Raw genomic sequence first — 15471 nt, 5'->3', positions numbered from 1 at the left:
ACACTCGAGTCGAGATCACCCATTTTCTTTTCTCCTCTTCCCCCGTTTTTTTAATCATTTTTCTCACACGCCGGCACGTCTTATTATTCCGCCTCACTCCCGAAAAAAGGAGACGCAAGGTGCAGCTGCAAACTGCAGGCGAAGCGTGAAAAATTTCTTCTTCAAATAAACCAAGATCTTCGGCTTTGACGCCCCAGAGAAATTTTACTCGCAGTTGGGCTTCTTTCAAGAAAAAAAAAATAAAATAAAAACCTTTCTTTCACTTCTCCCTCTTTTTTCTTTTTTTGTACATATAAAGAACCATTCGATGGCATCAGAAAAAAAACCCAGCTGCATATCCACACCGAGAGAAAAAAATTACTGTGCTAGAATGGTCATCTAGTATAGTGTTCGGTCGTCCAGAGACTTTTTACTATTGGAACAATAATTTTGAATGGTTAAACGAGTAATTTTTGTTTTAAGTATAGCGATTTTTACTGTTTGTACACAAGAGAAATTACTGTCCACAATGGGTAAAAATAAGGTTGGCCAAAGTAAAAAGTCCCTATAGACGGCGGAATGACACCAGATTACCATTCCAGCTCAGTAATTTTTATTATATTTTTCTCTCGGTGCAACAAGTTGTTTTTTTTTCTCACCATTCGAAGTGCATGGACTCGAGTCAATCGAGCTCGCGGGTCACGGCAAGGTAATCTTGTTACAGCAGCGAAGGCGCGGGAGTATATAGAGAGAAAACTCGAGCGGAAGCAAAGGAGTCGTCAAACGAAACGTACCAACTTTCTTCCCTAATCGTCGAATCCTCGACGGAGAGTAGTGTATACCTGAGAGACGCCAATGGAAAATCGAAGGATTTTACAAAGTATAAAGACTTTTATTTCCCAAGGGGGGGGCACGGTAATACAGGTGACTCACCGAGTTTGGACACTTTAGTGGGTGTACGCGGACCCTTTCCCTCTTACGTGTATATATACTTCTTCTTTTCTTTCCTTCTCAACGAAGCAATTAGGAGTTCAAGATTCTCGGAACAATCAGAGATTATCAGCTGCGATGAGCGGAGAATCCAATCAAGAGGCAGACTCGCCCGACTCGAAATTGGTTTCCAACCCCCTCCTGGAGGGGTTGCAACAGTGCGGGGGTGTCGCAGGTATAGCTTGACCTCGTTCTGCAGCAAGAAGGGGGGGGGTGTAAAGAAGAAGAAAAAAAAGAAAAAAGTTAAACATGACGGAATGCGAAAAGAAATACAACGTATCGGAAGAAATATAAATACTCGTATAACTTTCTTATCTCGGCCAAACTGCTGCTTGCACCCGACAATACTTCTCGGGACGGCCGTGAATGCGTTAGCTCTACTGATGTTAAAGAGGGTGTAAAAAAAAGGGGAGGGGGCTAGGTAGTACCTTTATATATTTTTCTCTTTCTCTCGCTCCACTGTGCATGATGCGCTATGTAGGCCAAGAAGCCAGAGAAGCTTGAAAACCTTAACAACATTTCTCTCGGCTCGTGTACGTATATACATGTAGGTATGTACAAGTATACACAAGTATAGCAGTTAAGTCACTGTCGAATGAACGAAGCAGCAGATGAGTACGTCACGTGTTTCCATTTTCTCTAATCAGCTTTAAACGCTCGTTTTCATTTATTTATCTTCTCAATCACTGGTGTTTCTCTAAACTATTACTTTTAGTGTCTAATAAAGGTTTGTCTGAAAAAAAAATGCAAACACCTATACTTCTCTTGCTTTCAGGAGAAAACGTGTGTGCTAAGGGGACGTTCTTACAAAAATATCTTGCAATCAGATTTGTTTTTTTTTTTTTTTTTTTTTTAATAATGTTATCTCACCTTACTCGTCTACCTCATTTTACGAAAATCATCAGAGCTATTTTATAGGTATTGAACATCAAAATCTCACTATTTGATAAGCATGTATATATTTGATTTCTCGTGCTTCTGAACCGAAAAAAACTGCTAACTGAGCTCCAATTCAAGATTTTGTTATTTTGTGATTTTTATGTACAGTTATTTTAAGTTTGTTTGAATTAGTTTATTATTAGTTAATTTTAAGTACAAGTCTGAGACTTTAATTTTTTTTTTTTTTTTACCGCTAAAGATTGTATTTACCGATGTACTTGCATCTCTTTCTTTTACGTTACTTCGCAAAACCTTACAAGCACAGCTGATGTTTATTTACGAACTTGTGTTTGCCCGATAACGTTGCATCCGAGAGGCCAACTAAAGAGCCACTCTCTCTTTCGATCCATCTCGCGGAGGAGTTTACAAGTTCAGGAGGTCAACGGGGTATTTACGTGTCCACCACTTGACTGCGGGACAGCGGAATACTTTTGTTTTTTCTTTCAAGGAAATTTCCTCCCTTTTCTTTACATTTCCTTTCTCTTGAAAAATTGTGATCTCGCGGTTTCTTTGTACCGGGAAAATTCAAGAGTACGAGGTTGAATCACAAAAAAATTAATACATATTTTAGGGTGAAATGAAAAAAAAAAATTAATTGTTTGAATTGTACTTTGAACTTTTAAGAATACGAACATTTGATTAGAATCCGGGGCAGGGGGTAAGTTAGTGCGCAAGGCCCGCTGTTTTTAGAAAAAAAAAAAAAAAAAACCATTGACTGAGAAGAACCGTTTCCAACTTTGTAACAATATATAAATTTCTTTTTTATTCATCATCGCCCGTATAGGCTCAGACATGGCATTCTTTTACACAAGCATAGTGTTAATTAGCCATTGGTGCACCTGAGTTATGACCAGGTGTTTATATACGTATATAAACATCTGGACCAACTTAGTCACACCTATGATGATCACGTAGACGAAGCGTCAGAGAAACAGTTAATCGAGCCGCGAGAGTTAAGAGCACAGGCGAAACGACAAGACCTGAATGAGGTCACCAGACGGTCACCCATCTACTTGGAAGGTTAAACTGCATTTGGCGCGGTTAGTACTTGCTAACCGCGCCAAATGCAGTTTAACCTCGGAGATCGACGGAACTGCAACTCTACCGTTGCGCCACCCCGACCACTTCACAATATATAAATGAACGCCTGGCTATTTCATGCATACATAAAGTCCCTCACGATCGGCAAACTCGTTCATTAGCACCGCCGTCTCGATTATCTGTCGATTGCACTCGATTACGTAATACGCGCAACTTTAAGAGTAGATAAAAAAAAATAATCGCAACGATTGTCCAGCAGTTCATCTATTTTCTTTCTCGCCCCTTGTACATCTCCATCGACCTCTCAACTTTCACGATTACAAAAACTGTGTATATATAAAATACCAAACATCTTGCGCAGCCATATAAAGGATAAAAAAAAAGCAACGGGGTTGGCGGGGGTCTCATAAACATCACCAGGTGCAAATATAATTTTTTCCCCGCTCCGCAGCGAATCGATATAACGCTGCCGCATCTGCAAAAGCACCAGAGAAAAAGGGAGATGAAGGAATGAATTTGTATATATACGTATACACCACCACCACCAGCACCGCCGCACATCTGCAGGGGAAGAAGCCGACTGACCCAGTTTGCCGCCCGCGCTTTGCTCCTTTGGAAGAAATTTTTTTTTTTTTTGTTCTTCAACCATATCCGGGAAACGACACTTGTACTTTTACGGCGGATGCAAAGAGCGGGTGAGGATAATTAACTACCAAGATTCGTTTTGACGGTCCTTTTCTGAAAAAAAAAAAAAAAAGCTTTTTTTCGCCACACCGATGAATGTTTGAGCTTGACATTTTGTTGAAAAATTACCATGAATTCTCGACGCAAGAGTTTAGTGGACAAAAACCGAGATGAATCGTTCGGCAAACACCATTTCACTGTATTTCGTTACCCTTCACGCGTGGCTTTGTGCCCCGTTGTAATTTCCCTCCTCGTTTTTCATGCTTCCCAAAGAGACCCTCCAGTATACTTATACAGGACAAGTATGGTATAGGTAACAACGCACTCAGACGCCTCAGAGCCAAAGCCTCGGGAGTTACGAACTACTTCCCACCACGGACCGGGAGCCACTTGCGCCTGTCGTCATCTACATCTCTTTCCGGGGTTTTCTCCATAATCACTGATTTTCCACCCGGAAAATTTTCTTCTCGCTCGTTAAAATCCCGTCGACTCGACGCCTGCGCTCTTAATCAAACTTAACTACCTTAATGCGACTTTCATGTTGCGGAAACACCTCTTCTTTCACTCGCTAACATATTACGATGCACATCCTCGTTAAACTTGTCTCGGAATTTTTATCACGATATAAAAAATACTCCCGTGGAAACATCAATAAACAACAATTGCAAGTAATCTATGATACGTAAATTAAAATTTGGTTATTGTCATGATTAACCGCTTACGATTGTGTCAAAGTACAGGTATTAGCAATTTCGTCTCATACAATCAAATTGAAACCAAGTATAACAATCCAAACGAGGGATCGAGCTTTTCCTCGTAAATTAAAGAGACAAATGACATTTTTTTTACTTTTTAATTTTTTGATGGATCGAAAATTTCCGTGAAAAGAGACATACAGGGTTTCGCCAACACGTGTATACTTTTTACCTTACGCGTGTACGTGCACAACGCGACGTAGGTATGTTTTTTTCCTCGAGCAAACAGCGACAGCGCAAAGAAAAAAAAAACCCCCACGTCTACTTCCCATAACGCCGTGTAGTTGGCTCTGCTTTTTCTCCTGTACTCGTGTATTGAAATACATTTTTTTTTAAATGTCAACCCTTTGCATTACCTTTGCATTGTCCTCACGATGCCTATCGTCCTTACCGTTCCTCATTTCCATTGTACAAGCTGCACTGTAGCGCGAAAACACCCGCCAGATCATAAAATCTCTTTTTTTTTTCATGGCATACACACGAGCGAATAAGAGATTATCCAGAACTGCGTGTCTGATGCTTACTGCATACCTTTTCATTTCGTCGTAGAAGCTCCCTGTACTCTCGGCGAACAGCTCTCCCACGTACATGGCTTACACGTCGCTTATCCAACAAACGTGTATGATAAAAATGTTCAGGAATGAGTCGAGAGAGTACCGTGTGTTATATATTGTACGAGTGCAGCTAGTCGCGATGATGTGCTCCGCGGGGAAAAGTTGCTCCGCAAAACTGTGGAGAAAAGCTTTCCGAGAGTTTCGAGCTTGTGGCTCTCTTCTTTTGTCGAGAGAGAGACGGATTAACCCAAGTTTGCCAAAGTAACACATGTTGCACCGTTGCGGTATGGATTTTTGATTCGCGCAGTCGGGTAGAGAGACACGGAAAATCTTTGCCATGAGCGTATTAATGTATATTTTTTATGGGTGTCCAAGATACTTTTTCTTGTTGAAAAATATAATGGTGCATGAAAAACGCAAAAATAGAGTTGAAGAATCGAAGATGCCGCTGCGGTGCGTGTAGAGAGAACAGGTCACCACTATGCAAAATATTTATGCGTCGCACTCGTGTGTATACCTCTGGATGCATCTTGCGTTTTTTACTTTATTTTGCGACGTGACTCCGCAGTAACATAATTTACCCACTTGAGTGTAAATATATTATATTATGTACATATGTAGTGCAGAGTTGTATTTTTGGTTACTGGTACATTATCCCCAAAGGAATGTGTGCGTTTCAGCACGTGCTGACGGTAAAATCGGGGACAACGCGACGCCGCGAGAGTGCTTTTTTTGTAGGGGTGGAGAGATAGGATTGCTATTTTTATGCTCTGATGAGATGGAGAGAAAGAGGGGGTGGGGGTGGGTTTTTATAGGTTCGCGATGATATGGATCTCCCTTGGAATTGGTTTGTGCACCGAGACAAGTTGATGGAAGAAGTTTTCGCAAAGGACGATTTTTTACGAAAATGACGAGGAATTTGATCGTACGGAGTATAGAAACGAAATGGCACAATTTATCGATTCAATGGTTAATTTCATTTTGGCCGTGAAATATTTAATTTTCATCATGCAGAAGTGCTTCCAGTCTGCGTAATTGGGATTACGATTGAGCCTCTCCTGGGATTGAATTCTCAAAGCCATGAAAAAGCCATTCGCTCTTATCTTGACGAAGTGGCCAAACGAAGCTCGAAGGGCATAAAAAATAATTCAATCGTAAAGTCTCCAAAGATATTAAATTTTAGCTGCACAACCACACGTGGAGGGAAAAACAACCAATACAATTTACATTTTGTCGCGGCGTTAATCTTCGCGATCGCGAGTTTACCGCAATAAATTGAGATTATACGGGGAAGGGCCAAATCTCGGATAGCTTTACATAATACACTTTTGCGTGTATAATGATTTTTTTCAAACATTATATATAGTTACATACGATGTACCTGCGGTGATGATGGAACATCTCATTGTACTTCTCGATACAAATACATATACCATCACGTTGTACTCTCGTGCTTATACATATGTACATTTCCATTAAGAAACGAATACTATGAATACATAAATAAAAGAAAAGCATTCACGTCTAAAATAAAAGCTATACGCGCCCTTGAAAATGGCGTCGTTGTGGTATCTATTATTTTTCCATAGATTAATTCTCCCCTCTTGTGTATACATACTGGAGAGGAAACGTATGGTGTTTGATTTTTCATATTTGATCTGGAAAACGATATTTACAACTATTGTAGTTTATTCTTTAAATTGAAATTTATGAATCACCTGTTCGAAGAAGCTCGTATTTGCACGAGGGTTTGTACTTTGTCCACATTGTTGTGAGTCTTTAATTTTCAACGATATCCTAGCGCGAAATCAAAAGCATCACTGGTAATTAATAACATTTATTTTATTTTATTTTATTTTTTTTTCATTCAAGGAAAATTGTAAACTCATACAACTGGTGTCGGTAAAAACTGTATACCATCGGCAACGGAAACGAAGATTAAGAAAAAAGCTGTACTTACGCGCGTCAAGAAAGCTCGAGAACGAGATACTTAGGTATACTATCACAGAGAGGAGGGAAGAAACTCGGCTATGGAATCGATACTGTACTAACCAACAGAGCCGGACAGAGCGAGGAAGGAGACTCCAAGTAACGCGGTGAATACGAAATATATACGAGTAGAGGAGAGGGCAAGCGTGGAGTTTGAGGCGTTGGTGGGAAGTGGGGATTTTATTAATGTATGACGGTACACACTCGCCCCTTCTGACATCGATCACTGGGCTGTGTATTGTCTCTGTAACTTGTACTTGCACCTCCCATATTTTATTGCCCAAAGCACACGTCGGGCTTGAAAAAAAAAAAATGGTGTGTGTTCACAATGACACATTGTCTTGGATGAAGGTTATAAAAAAAAAAGTTTTGTTGCATGTGTGAATTATCTTCATTTGATCTCAATTAAGGATCATTTGAGTTTTTACCAATGCAATATATGTTTTTACGGTGAAGCAACATTTTGCGAAACTGTGCTTGAGCTTGTATGTTACTGTAAGGAAACGAAATATATTAAATACATATTAATGATTAAAGATTTTATTAGCTTTTGAGAGACATAAGTATACTATCCGTTTCGTCACGTAGACTTTGTTTCCACTGCGAGTCGAGGTATACATCTTCTTCTCTGTAAAAAATGACATTTCTATTACCTCTTTTACGAAGAATGCGATACATCTTTTTTCTACCGAAAATTGAGATATTACTCCTTTGACCTTCATGTTTGAGATATACCAACTTTTACCACAATTTTTTATTTTTTATTTTTTAAGGCAAGATACTATCCTTTTCGCCAAGACTTTGAGATAATAGCTTTTTTCCACCAAAAACCAAGACGCTGTCTTTTTTCCATTCACCGAGGCGTCGTATGTTTGCACTGGCTTGTAGAAGAAGTCTCGAGAAGTTTTTGTTGTTAAACTGCGGAATCTCTCGAGTTTATGGAACGAGGTTATCATTAACGAGGTACATCTTGGATCAAACATAAATCGATTAATTTGTATGTAGTTATACGAATCATGCCTATTATCTATATGGCATTCACAACGACAACAACAATGAATATACTTACAGAGAATCGAGATGAAATATGAAGATGCAAGTCAACATTTATTACAATGCATTTTTTGTTTATTTCCGTCACAGTACCTACGTACATCGTTTGACTCGTTACAATAAAGTCAATCAAAGCTATTTGAGGGAAAAGATCATCTTGATGGATTTTGATTATCACTTTACTAAACTAACTACATTTATATCTTTTTGCGTGATATCACCCTCGTTGATTTCGATCAGTGGTCGTTGCGATGATAACAGTTGATAAATGAATGCTTTTTCATCAAAAGTTGAACACGAGCTTGTAAAAAGGTGCTCATTGTACTAACTTGCAATTCCAACTCGAGGACAATGCAAACATGTGGAAGGTGCAATAAAGATTTTGAAAATTGACAATTGGATGAAGCTGAAACTAGCAGCCATACCGTTAACAAGTTCTACTTGGGGGATCCTTAAAACTCAATACCAGGTACCTTCTTATTTTTGTAAAATACAATAGTACCTGTATTAATTGTGAGGGTACCCCAAGGTAGAGTTTGTTGTTTGACAACTAATATACCAAACAACCCAATAGTGCTCGCCTATTTTTGATTCATGAAAAAGTAAAGAGATGTATACCTACACTGTAAAATCCATATGTATCTCACTCCGTTGATATGGTTATCATTCGTTTTGTTGGCGAAAACATTTCTTATTTTTCAATTCACGTAAGTATTTATAAAGGGATAGTGGAATTGTGCGACGCGAACTCGCTCGAACGCTAATTTCTTTCAATTTAGCTGTGCGTGTCATTGCAGTATCCTCTTTGCGCCACCCCTGCCCGAGGCAAAAGGTCGTACAGCCCTCCATCGGGTCACGCGTCTTCTATTCCTCTCCATACCATTTTTCCTATTCACGGCTCTGCCATCGTCCACGCGATACATCTTCCTTACCACGCAGCCTGAACCCTCTTTTTTTTTTCTTTTTTTTTTTTCATGCTCGATCATTACTCTTGATTCCCTCGAACCTCCACCTCACGTGGGGTACGTTCGTCCTCATGTTGTCTTTTGGTTCTCGATCGGTGGGCATCGGAGTAATACAAACGAGTGCGGTCTCCCTCTAATTCGCGAACATCGCTCGAAGTGTGTGTTTATAGTAAGCAGTAGCCTCTTTCATCCTCATTATACTTATTTCATTGTATCCACAAAATGTAATTATTTTTATTGTACTGGAGTGTACAAGAAGAATCTGAAAGTAGCAAATTCCACTTTAACGTAGCTTATTTATTTATTTGAAACAATTATTCATAAAATTTAAAAAAAAAAGGAAACTTAATTTATCCTGTTTGAACGTTACCAAGGCATATTTAGAGCAGTAAACGCCGCAAATTGGGCTCAATGACTCGCTAGATTACCGAAAAACTTTAGTAAAATCTCGCTCATAATTATTTCTCGTGTGAGAACACACAAGGCATTCCTCGCAACAATGGAGCCTGAAAACAAGATCGTATCTATCTACCCTCGAGCGATGATATGGTTTTATAGGGTTGTCTGAATCCAAGACTGCTTCGTATGATGATAATGATAAACACCATTATTTTAAACTTGGCTTATTATATCCTGTAAATTAACAGTAACTGTTCGATAATTTTTTGCATTTTGTAAATTAACAATAGAATTTTTTTTTTTGACTATATCTACTAAACTGCATGGATTTTATTATTATTTTATATTATTTTCAATGACCGTTATTTTATTTATTTATTTTTTGTTTTATTTTTTGTTGTTTTGATAAAAAAAAAAAAATCACGGTACCACAGTAGGTAAAAAAAGGTTTCAAAATTCATCACTGCTACCGTAGCTAAAGTACAAAAGTAATAAGAAAAATTGTAATCAAAAACTGTCCACCCCAAGAAGGACTAAATGTATTTTTTTACAATGAAGCTTTTACAATAAATACACTACGTATGCAGGTATTTGTTGGAAAAAAAAAATTTTTTTTATACGATAAGAAACATTATTCATGTCTCGTTGGCTCGTATTTACAGGATAATCTTCATTGCTCATTTTTTTGACCAATTATTACTAATATTAGTATAAATTAAAATAGTTTACGGTTATCTGTTTCTATATGTATGATAATTTGTCAAGGAATTTGAGAAAAAATATTTTAGGAATTAATATTTACAGTTTAACGCCGTAGTTCTCTTTACTCTCGATATCTACAGTATTAAAATGAAAGGTGGAATGTAATTTTTCAAGATACTCTTACAAAAGTAATGAAAATATTATTGTTGTTCAAATAAAAAAAAAAAATAAAAAAAATTACATACAAAATTTTAACACGTGATTTTATGACTTTCGCTTGTAAAGGAAAGAATAAAAATCTGCCGACGCAAACGAAATATTTCATCATTCCATTTCGTACTGGGACATAAAAAAAAATGTTCAATGGTTATTAGACAAAACCAATTAATTTTTCGATTAAACCTATCGCGAGCTTTGAGAGGCTTCGAGTATAAAATCAACAAGGCTTAGAGCCACGGCCTCAACTTGCTCGAGGCGACTCAACAGTACAGCTGAAAAATGGCTCTCAATCTCAAAAAACTGCTGCCTCTGGTAAGTAACGCAATTTTACTTCTTTATACGATTTTCTGCTTGCATCGATCTTTGGTAAGTTAAATATTGAACTTGTGCCAAGTTGCTTTTTTCACTGTAAGTATAAAAATTGATAGCATCACTCTTCAAAAGTTAATTTTCGTTTTCTTTCGGAGAGAAAAATCACTTTTGTTTTAACTCTGCACATACGACTGTAGTTAAGCTCGTTTAAATGAATTATTTAAAAAAAAAATTTGTTTGACAGCTTTTTTTGGTACTCATCATAAGTCCAGATGCCAAGGCGTCAAAAATTACGAGAACTTTACAGTCCATACTGGAGGTCCTCAATAACATTGAGGAAAATCTAAGAAACCCAGCGATCATCTCCACAATCTTGGATGACCTCGAAAACCGATTATTCAGGGGCCCAGCGGTTATCAACATCCTGAGTCTACTAGAGAGTATAGACACCGACCTCAAGTCTCCGAAAGTCCTCACGGTATGACAATTATGAATCACTCTATTTTTTTTTTTTTTTTTTTTTTTTTTTTTTTTTTTTTTTTTTTCATGAAAATTCAATACATCCCAATCTCGAGGATAGTAAATTAAGCGTTAATAATATGAAAGATTGCTTCACCATCCTCCAATTACAAGACTATGGATTCTGTCCAGTCGGAAGGGTCCAACGAGATAGATTTCGATTCGGAAAACGTAACGGACGCGCCTGACCAGTCCATCGGACTTAACGTAAGTAGCCCAGCAGAGTAACATATGTAGTGTCAAGTACTGCTTACGATTTTTCTAACAATTTCGTAATTCATCAGGGCTTATTCGATGCTGCGATTCTTGACATTGCTGTCTAGAAAATGGAGCCTTTTGAACTTTAGCTGATGATCAATAGACATTGTTTATAATTATTGCATAAAATAAACAATTAGTGAACAATACCACGACTCGTCTATGCTTCTATATTTATTCACACAGACATAATCCTATTTTATCCATTTTACCTTGCCTTAAAAAAAAAAAATACTCATCATTTTATGTGTTTGCCAGTAATTTTTGAAATAATGAAAAAATTAGTCAATGTAAAAAAAGTTTCAATAACATAAATCGTCATAGTTCAGAGATGATAGATAAAACTACGGTAAGTATAAATTATTCTAATCTATTGGGAAATTAGCACTGTGATGATGAGTACAACTATACGGTCTGCCTGGATTAAGGACAATTTGAGGTCTATATTACTTCAACCCGCGTAGTTTTCACAAAAAAAAATTATTCGTATGAAAAGAAAACAATGTTCTTACGGTGCTAAGGAACCAAAAGAACTTATGTAAAAGGCAGCGCTCGGAGACAAAATATTTTTTCCGAGGATGCAAGGTTTAAGTTGGTAGCACCTTGCATCTCCGATTCCAGTTCCCAAGTCCAAACCGCTCCCGTTCTAAAGCGCGAGAATTTGAATTACAATTTATAGACACTTGAAAAAAAAAAAAAATGTATAATCATAGGGAAGCCAGTGCAAATTGCATTAGAGAGCAGTAATGTATAATTTATAAATATATTTGTATTATTACTAATACATAACCTAATATTTGATTTCAATGAGGCTCTTTTACTGTCAAGCTTGAATCAGATGAAATCAGATATATTTATATTGTTACCTACGAGGTTGTATCAAAGTTATTGTTGATTCTGTTAATTTCAAGTAATATTTTTATACTTTGGTGTAAAATATTTTGCCTTTACTCAAAAAAACCCAACTTGTAGCGATTAATTTAAAACTTATGTGTGTTTTATAACCACACTTGTTTTCTTGGATGACAAATGGATTGATTGTACGTTTGTATATTAAAGCATATATATTTTTGTTATCAGTACAACAGTCACTGTACCAAATTATACGAAAAATTAAATAGCACAGCATGAAATTTTTATCAGATATGAAACAAAAACCAAAATCATAAGTAAAGTGGTGTAAAATTTATTTTAAAAAAATATATACATATATAAATATTAGACTGTTACAGGATACGTATTCATGACAAACTGTATCGATTGTAGAACTTAATTGGTTTTAAAATTTTGCAAAGACTACTTGTGTTACTAAAGATGTACATCATTTTGGAGCAAAAAACAAATTGCACCAAATCTTACATGTAACGATATACTTTTCAAAGAGTCTTACAATACAATTCAATTATATGACATAGAAAATCACATATTCTGTTTTACAAAAAAAAATATATACATATATTAAGTACATCGATCTGTACCGATTTAGTTCTCTTATATTTACATACTATACAAGTCACGCACAACGGGTAAAACATAAAATGTCCATTTTTGGCAACGTGGTCAACAACATTGGGAGACCACTGCCTTGAAAATTTCAAAAAAAATCGGATGCTGGGTCGACATTAAATCTACAAAATCCGGCTTATTGATGATATTCTTCGCATTAGTCGCGATAAACCGAAGAGCCCTGTGCCTCAACCTGTCGACGTCGTGTCTATCCGCGAGGACCATGTACTCGACAACGTTGTCGGCGCTCACTTTTTTCACGAGTTTGTCCACACACATCTTTTTCAGCTGCTCGATCTGGTACTTGTCCGCCGCGTACAAAAGGTCAACGGCCACGTCACCCAAACCCTTGACCTCCCCGATGTACATGAACCGCAGCATTTCCCGCAGAGTTTTGTACTCAATGTCATCGACGTGGATGGTGCTTGTCTTCTGCTCCACCATCAAAGTGCGGAACATGCTGGCGAACACCGGACTCTTCACCGCCAGGACGCACCGGTGGGCGTACATCATTTTACCACCAGCCACGACAACCACGTCGCTGAACTGCTCGTTGTCCAGGAGCATCTTGTAGTCGTCGAACGCCTTGGCTTTTTGCCGCAACAGAGCGTACTTCTTCGGGTGTTCGTCCAACTCCTCCCAGTCGCTTCCCGAATCGTCGTCCTCCTCGACATCCGTCGTCAGATAAACGTCGACCTTGTGGAACCAAAACTCCACCATGAACACCTGTGGTCCGGCCCTCGTGTCGAAGCAATCGCACTCCAGCATCGTGGACTCGCTCGACCATTCGGTCCGTGAGAATTGGAAGCTCCGCGTGCCCGTGTTGTTGAGGAACCGCACTTCCACGTCGCCCTCGATTTTTTCCTCGTTTTTCAAATTACAATGCAATATCTGGTCGTATTCCGTTTTTTCGGAAGACTGTGCAAACGGGAACGATTGGGTGGTCAGTTGGAGCTGCCACTTGTAGCCCAGACAAGGGTCCTTGAACACTGGCGACACTACTCTCCCGTTTTGGCTGATGTCGCTCAGGAATACCGTCCACCGGTAGTGCTTCAGTTTCTGACCGATCACGCCGGACGTGCAATCGGTGTCCAAGTTGAATGATGCCATTTTCTTTCTTGTATTGAAATCGCACTGCACAACCAGTCCTTGGTCAACTGTTTGTTTTGGTATTCTTTGACTGATGCCTTTGCGATGATTTTCAAAAAGTGAATATTCGAGGTGATACTCGTGGAACAGATAACTATTCTTTGACACCAACTTATTGTGGAGAACATAAGCTACGACTGACGCCTTTGCAATGATTTTCAACGTACAAATGTAACGAAGTGAAAATGGATATTTATCATCGTTCATTTAGTTAGTCGTTAATAGCCAAGTCGGTCTTGGGATTGGTCAGCTACCTGATAAGCGCTTAATGAATTTGGCCCCGGGGCCTTTCTTTTAGACCTCCACGTGCGCTTTCGCTATGAGGTGGCTAACAGTTGACGTAATTTTTCGCATGAAGTTTGTACGCCACCTCATAGCGAAAGCGCACGTGGAGGTCTAAAAGAAAGGCCCCGGGGCCAAATTCATTAAGCGCTTATCAGGTAGCTGACCAATCCCAAGACCGACTTGGCTATTAACGACTAACTAAATGAACGATGATAAATATCCATTTTCACTTCGTTACATTTGTACGTTGAAAATCATTGCAAAGGCGTCAGTCGTAGCTTATGTTCTCCACAATAAGTTGGTGTCAAAGAATAGTTATCTGTTCCACGAGTATCACCTCGAATATTCACTTTTTGAAAATCATCGCAAAGGCATCAGTCAAAGAATACCAAAACAAACAGTTGACCAAGGACTGGTTGTGCAGTGCGATTTCAATACAAGAAAGAAAATGGCATCATTCAACTTGGACACCGATTGCACGTCCGGCGTGATCGGTCAGAAACTGAAGCACTACCGGTGGACGGTATTCCTGAGCGACATCAGCCAAAACGGGAGAGTAGTGTCGCCAGTGTTCAAGGACCCTTGTCTGGGCTACAAGTGGCAGCTCCAACTGACCACCCAATCGTTCCCGTTTGCACAGTCTTCCGAAAAAACGGAATACGACCAGATATTGCATTGTAATTTGAAAAACGAGGAAAAAATCGAGGGCGACGTGGAAGTGCGGTTCCTCAACAACACGGGCACGCGGAGCTTCCAATTCTCACGGACCGAATGGTCGAGCGAGTCCACGATGCTGGAGTGCGATTGCTTCGACACGAGGGCCGGACCACAGGTGTTCATGGTGGAGTTTTGGTTCCACAAGGTCGACGTTTATCTGACGACGGATGTCGAGGAGGACGACGATTCGGGAAGCGACTGGGAGGAGTTGGACGAACACCCGAAGAAGTACGCTCTGTTGCGGCAAAAAGCCAAGGCGTTCGACGACTACAAGATGCTCCTGGACAACGAGCAGTTCAGCGACGTGGTTGTCGTGGCTGGTGGTAAAATGATGTACGCCCACCGGTGCGTCCTGGCGGTGAAGAGTCCGGTGTTCGCCAGCATGTTCCGCACTTTGATGGTGGAGCAGAAGACAAGCACCATCCACGTCGATGACATTGAGTACAAAACTCTGCG

At 39.0% G+C, this 15471-nt stretch overlaps 1 protein-coding gene and 1 long non-coding RNA gene across 2 annotated transcripts in view; both read left to right on the top strand.

The window, feature by feature from the left end:
- Positions 1-15471, top strand: part of inaE (inactivation no afterpotential E) — a 75174-nt gene that overhangs the window by 33404 nt on the left and 26299 nt on the right. The gene's annotated exons all lie outside the window — the stretch shown is intronic.
- On the top strand, positions 10477-11075 carry LOC149374349 (uncharacterized). Its single transcript, XR_016293124.1, has 2 exons — positions 10477-10581; positions 10826-11075. It is a non-coding gene; the product is annotated as an uncharacterized LOC149374349 (long non-coding RNA).

This window comes from Copidosoma floridanum, unplaced genomic scaffold (genome assembly GCF_036245765.1).
Source record: "Copidosoma floridanum isolate Cflo_tuat_1 unplaced genomic scaffold, Cflo_Japanese_pri ptg000020l, whole genome shotgun sequence".
NCBI classification, from domain to species: Eukaryota; Metazoa; Arthropoda; class Insecta; order Hymenoptera; family Encyrtidae; genus Copidosoma; species Copidosoma floridanum.
This window is presented reverse-complemented; position numbering and strand designations above follow the sequence as displayed.